Source organism: Corapipo altera, unplaced genomic scaffold, assembly GCF_003945725.1.
Source record: "Corapipo altera isolate COAL_440 unplaced genomic scaffold, ASM394572v1 69, whole genome shotgun sequence".
NCBI classification, from domain to species: Eukaryota; Metazoa; Chordata; class Aves; order Passeriformes; family Pipridae; genus Corapipo; species Corapipo altera.
The window spans coordinates 5,635,141-5,642,169 of NW_020884908.1; positions in this window are offsets into that span (position 1 = coordinate 5,635,141).

The window sequence follows — 7,029 nt, forward strand, 5'->3', positions numbered from 1 at the left end:
GGCTTTAGCGCAGGGGAAGGAAGGAGCAGCCTCGAGAAGCACTTCGGGAACCGGGACGGTCACAGGGATATCGACAGCGTTAACGGCAGTAATAGCACTACGGCGATGAGCAGAGTGACGCCCCCGCCGCGGCCCCACGCGGGGCACCCACGCCCAGGAGGGACCACCAGGGCCGGGCGGGCGGCAGCGATGCTGCTGCTACGGGCAGTGCAGCCACGCGAGCCACACGCAGGGCCGTGCAGGACGCCAAAAGCCAAAACGACTTCTCTACAGAACGTCCCAGAACCTAAATGTTCATCACCCTGAACAGATTGTTTTCATCTAATTTCTTGTACGTTGCCTTTGAAATTCTTCGCCCTGACAGTGTGTGTTGTTTTTTTGGTTTGTCTTTTGTTTGGATGGTTTGGGTTTTTTTTGTTTCGTTTCGGTGTTTTTTTTTTTTTTTTGTTTGTTTTTTTTTCCGTCAGTGACCTTGTGTTCCAGGAATTCAACTGGGCATCTACTTCTTCTTAGACATTGGACATGTATTTCTCGGACCCCAGTGGAATGTAAAACTCAGCCCAAAACGTGACACTTCTGCTACACCTCTCACCTCCTGCCCCTGGGTGAGCAGCCACCTGGCTCACACCTTCCTCTGCAAACAGTGACCCCAGATGTAGAGCCCACCGAGTAGCATTATTTTCCACACTGTGATATTTTGCACATAGCGGAACTCAAAATTAAACCTCGGACACTCTTATTGCTTGAGAAAGTAAAACGAGATGGTGAAAACACACCTTCAGAGCTGTTTTTCATCCTCCTCACACTGTTTCTCACAGATAGGCTGCCCTTTATCTTCAAAGCTACATGCTCTATCCCCTTTAAAAACGCAGGCAACACATCCACCAGCAATGAATGCAGTAGGTGTATTTAAGTAAATGGATTCGACCTTTTGCCCATTTTAACAGATGCTGCTCCTGACCACCCCAAAAAGCTTGTTTAAAGTTAACAGCATTAAGCATTGGAGGTCACAAGGCCAATTCAAGGTCATTTTAATTCTGACTAAAGGTTAATTAGATCACTGCATTAAAACAAAAATAGACTATACTAAACTTTAATGAGGACAGACAGGTTTTTTTATATACCTCTTCGCCGATCCCTTTATGATAAGGATATAAGGTAGGTATCAGAGAAGAAATCTTGCTGTCAGTTCCACAAATCAGGTTACGGGAGCTCCTCTGGCTTTACACTGGTAAGGCATAAATACAGTGCTTGGTCCATTTAAATTCTTTTTTTGTTTGTGAGATCGGGCATCTGGGTTTCTTGCTACTCTTACCCTTGTCCCCTCACAGAGAATCCAGAATTGCACTGCTCCACTTTGAGGAACACTGGCCTCAATGTCCAAATGTGCATGGTGGAGGTGTGATCATGGAAGGCACTAAAACTCATGGATGGTGAGGCACTTTCCTGGGAATGATATTGCCAACTCACAGAGCCAACAAACCTCATTTGAAAAACTTCACAATACTGTGCTTATGAGTGCTGAACTAAATGGGAAGGTAATTTCTGATCTGGCAAGTGTTACTGAGCTTTCATAGTACTTTGCACTCTGCACTGTGACAAATCCAACATTTTTTTCAAGGGTTTATTTAAAACATAAATGCAGATAGAAGAGATCATGGAAGTGAAGGATCCTGGTTCAAGCCTCATTATCCCTTCTGAGGAGAAACAAAGACCTCTACCTATGTCTCCTTCCTCCCATGCAACCTCCTGCCACTGGGCTACAGGTTGCTCTGGTGTGGACTTCTCTCTGGATGGAGCTGTTCCGCTTTGAGTAAGTAACTACATCAAAGCTGAGCAGTGAGGCCAGACATCCCTTCTTTTTAGGGAAATACCCTTGCTGCTGAGCCTCTAGCTAATCATGACTATTATCCCTCATCTCTTCCCAAATTGGACATATAATTCCAATCTCCCTCAGAGAAATTTTCTAGGGGAGAATGTAATCCAAATTATGTTTTCTAGAGGAAAGATGTGACTTGATAGATATTTTTTTTCCCCAGCAAAATTCTGTATTGTAATTAAAATTCCTAATAATTCCAACATTTAAAATTTACCCATAACATCAGGCTAGAAATAAGGAAGGGTTTTTATTGATTATTACACTACAGGTACTGGATGAATCACTGACATGCAGGGAGAATGGTCTGACTTACGTTCCTAGTATGGTCAGTCCACCAGAACAATTGCTCAAGACCACCAGGGTTGGACATACTCTAATTCTCCCACTCTGACTTGCCATGGGAATGTGACTGGAGTCACCAGGAAAGGCAAGTCGTCCCGGGACTGATAGATACAGAGGCACAACAAGGTGTTGGAGCACCAGTCAAATCACTAGAGGGAAAGAAGTGAAGAAGAGCAAGCTGGGGAGCTTATGTGCCAGACAGAACAATGAAAAACATGAATTACAAGTTTGCAGCAGCTGGTCACTAATGTTATTTTCATCTTAAAAGCGTGGAGTGTAAATGACACAATAACACCTAATGAGGTACCCACAAAAGAAACAACCTGAAAACACACCCTTCCCAACATACTTCTGAGTGCCAAAGACAACTACTGAAATTAGGATTGACTTGTTGGTTATTTATGATCAGCGAAAAGGCTACATTTATTGGATAATTTATTTATAATGAATAATTCAACTAGTTTTATATGGAAGACTTTCATTTGCTTGGGCTGTTCACTTGGGAGGCAGCGAGGCTGAATCAGTATACATTTTTCAGAGAGCCTTCAATTCCTAAATTTGGTTGTTCTCTTACTTAAGTTACAACACAATCACCAAATTCAAAGCTATTTTATCTCTTTTTTTTTTTGTTTGTTTTGATACAGTAATTTCAGACACTCACGTCTTCCAGACCACAGTATAAAACATCCATAGGAGAGAAAGAATTGCTATTGTAGCATTTTTGGGGTCTGCCATGTATTTTTAAATGTATTGCTTTATTAAAACAGTATTTTTCTCAGTACTTGCTGCAGGTCTGCTGCTACCACTGCATGCTACACCACTGTTTCCTTGTGCCCTCCTTCCACAACCACCCTGAGACTCTCATCTAACCCTGAGACTGCCAGCACAGTCTGCAATTCTCTGTGTGCAGACCCTTAACAGACCAGGGCTAGCTCCTGACTGGGCCAGCCAAATTCTTTCTCAGTACTTCCATCAGGACTAATGCAAACAAGCACTTGCCCCACCTTTTGTTTTCCCCATGGTACAGATGATTCAGGCTCAAGCCAGTGATTGCATCCTCACTAGACTTTCCCTTGCCTACTGCCTTAGCTTATCAAAAAGCTCACTTCAGAGGTTTTTTTGGGGGGCATTTCTATTTTATTTTAATTTAATTTTTTATTTATTTTGTTTAATTTCTTTTTTTCATTTAAGTATTATGATGCTCCCAGTCAATGGCCTGCTGGAAGAGGAGCTCTATGGTCCATCTTCTTGCTCATGCCCTGAGGTGATATTTACAGAAGGCTGTTGCTTGGTTTGTTTCTTCTTGCATCATAAGACTTTCCAAAACCTAACTCCCACAATTAAAAAAAAAAAAATTAATACTTGTAATGGACAATTGTGCAATAAATAAATTAATAAGCCAAGCATTCATGCATCTGATTCTCTGCTAGGAGAAGCTATCCTTGCTTTGTCAGGTCACTGGCTGAGGACCTTGGCAAATGTCTTTTCTCTGGGGCTGACAAGCTCCTGACCGGATACTCCAGCAACACCTTTCTAATTCAGTAAACTGTGTCTTCCACTGGAAAAAAAAAAAATGCCCAGGTCTTATATATATATAAATATATAAAATCGGTGTGTATGTAAAATAAACCTTCACCTATCTAGGCATATCCCTGTATGCATCTTTATTTGAATAGCTGTTAATCGCTGACGTTCCCCAAGGAGACCACCAGAAAGAATGTCAGGGGCCCTGCTCATAACCCAGCTGAATACCTGACTATTTTAAGGTACTCTGGAGCTGCATGAATCAGAAAGAAAACAGCTCCCCCTACCCATTTTATTAGAAGGCAATAAAATCTGGTGGTGTCTCATTAAATTTAATGAGCCTTCATAAAATAACCATTACACTGTGGAGGTAATGAAAAGAATAACTATGATGGTTAGTAAATAAACCAGCAAGGGTGATACTATTAGATGTACCAGATACCTACCAGGTATCAAGCAGGTAAATTATTCTCAAAGATTAGATTATGGCACCTTACAGCACTTTGGACGCATTGATATATTCTTCTATATCAGGTTTGAGGAATTTCTTTCCCCCTTTTCCCATATGACATCAGCGTGTTCGATGCAATGCCAATTGTTTTCATAGCGCTCGGCTGCACATGCAAAACCCTGAACAAATCAGCACACAGAGAACCTTAAAAACTAGATGCAAATTTCCATCAATGGCCATGGGTTCTATGCCTCCCTGTTTCTGAAGTTTCTTTTAAACTAGTCATCACTTTTGAAAAAGGCACTGGCAGAAGTCTTGGGGGAAAAAAATCCTCATTTGGCATAAATCAGGGCCATCCCATTCTGACATCTCCAATCACAGTGACAGGTGTGGGCACTAAGATTTAAAAAGGTAGCCCAAAGTCTATGTCTTTCTTACCTGGCTCATGCATGTCTCAGAAATAAAAGAGTTAAGCTAATTATGGGATCAGCTCCACTGAGAGTTTATGACTGCCCATAAAAAAGCAAGAAGAGGAGCTGAGGAGAGGCTAGCATAAAACTCCAGAAGGTTGCTGTGGGAAATGCACTTTTTGCATTTCCCATTTCACTTGAAATGGCACAAGGAAAGATTTTATTATGGTGGGATTACTCACAGGAGCAAAGAAGGAGGATCTGACCCACAGGTCTGCTTCTATACCTATGCTTCCTTCTGAGATTCCTTTTGCTCCTACTTAGGGCAACCACAGGATTATTACTACTTCAGTTGCTAAACAGACATTACATGTGGATGTGATGTGTCAGAGATATATTACAATACCTGCAGTGCTTATTCCTGGATTTCATTGTGGAATACAAACCCAAATACTGAAATCTAAAAAGGCTGTGAAATAACAGGCCAGAAGTTACCCTCTTCCAAATAGAGCATTTATTGAGAGATGACTATTTTCCCGAAACTCAGAGCTTTCACCTCCGGAAGGGCTTAAAACATGTCCTTCTCTTTTGGACACACCATGTACAAAACTGGACTGTGAGATTAGTAATTTTTGTTTATTGCTATGTTTTGTTTCCTTAAAAAAAAATCTCAGTGGCCAACTTTTCAGGTTTCTCCCAATCCAGAGATATCATACTGCACTATGAAGCTCAGAGGCAGCAGAGGCACTTGGTGCAGAAGTCACGTTCAAAACACTACACTGGATCTTATTCCCCACCCCTGCCTGGCTGCTTCTCTCCTGCCCTAGATGAAGGGGATACAAACCTTCCCTTGGTTGCTCTTTTGATGCTCCCTTGTCCATGAGAAAGATGAGCAGAGCTGGATTGTCGCACAGTCCTGCTGTCTCTGCACTCTTGCAAGTGTGCTCCTCGCTTGCAGACTCAACACAGGAGTACAGCACCATGCTCCTCTGTGAGAGGAGACCTTTGTGCCAGTGTAGCAGCATGGAAAGTGGTCTTGCCAGCAAGCCCTTTGGTTCACCCAAAAGTCGTTTCTTAGCAATTCACAGTCATTATTGTTATTTTATGGTAGAGGCAGTGCAATTTTTGTTGAATTATAAATATTGCAGATCTATTCCCCCCCTCCCCAGCAGCTCCCAAAGACATGTAAACCCACAGTGTGATTGCTCCCTAATCTAGTTGAGGTGATGAAATGGTGCCAAAACTCTCATTGCAATTTAATTAGCATATTCATGAGTCTCACTTTTGCAGTGTTGCAGAAACAACACAAATTGGTTTGTGAATTGTGAACTCCCCCTTCTTTGCCGTCATCGTCGTCTTTTTCTTCAGAATCACAAATTGTGGATTAGCAAGGCAAGTGTGCTTGGGTGACTTTGGTACTTGACTACTGAAGTTTGTTAATGTAGCTCTCTGGTTTTCACTGTGCTTTTCCTCTTGCACATTAGTGTATATGTGCTCCACTAACAAAAGAGTGAGAAGCAGGGCAGCTGAGGGGTTTCTACCTCTGCCATCCCGGCCAACCTGCTTCACTACCACAGCTCTGTTTCCTTTCTGAAAACAGGAATAACTGTGTTACTTGCAAAAAGAATTCAGTGCAACAGGCACAGGCAGTTCCAATTTTCAGATGAAAGGTGCTAAAGAACAGCCACTACATAGCCTCGGCAAGGGTAGATGTCTGTACTGGCCACGTGTTCACTATATGGGTGGCAGGATGCCATTAGGGGGTTCTGATCTGAAATTGAAGTTATTTAAAGAAATAGAAAACATTATTCCCCTTCCCTCTAGGATTGCCGGGACACACTCCTGAAAGGTCTTTCTCACCCACCAGCAAGGCCACTGATACTTACGGGGGATACCTGCAGGTCCCAGCTCATGGGATGGTCTTTGTTCACAAGCTGCAGCAGAGCTGGAGGTAAGGCTCTCCCTGAGGCTTGGCAGTAGGTTTGGATGCTGTAAGCTAAATCCTGTGTCTCAGAGAGGGGAATATGTTTGCAGATGACACCTCAGCCCCTGTCTTGCGCTCAGTTGCTCTGGCAGTACAGTCATTGAAGCAGAGTGGAGTGCAGCACCCACTCCCTGTGCACATTCACCTGCTGCTGAATTTCACAATAAGCCAGCAGCTTTTAAATATGTTCCACTTAAACTAAACATCCAAAGAGACCTATTCCTTAACTTAGCACAGACTGTAATCACATCTCTTAAAGGGAAATCACTCTTGTATCTGTGAGATACTGCTCTGGTGCTGCATTTGGAAAACATGAAGAGCTCCCCAGCTCCACAGTGGGTGCTGGTGAGAGGAGGAGGTGCTTCTGGGAGAGTTTCTCACAGATAACAGTCCTCTGCAACCTAAACCTCTTAGGAACAGAGGATGTGAAATACATTTG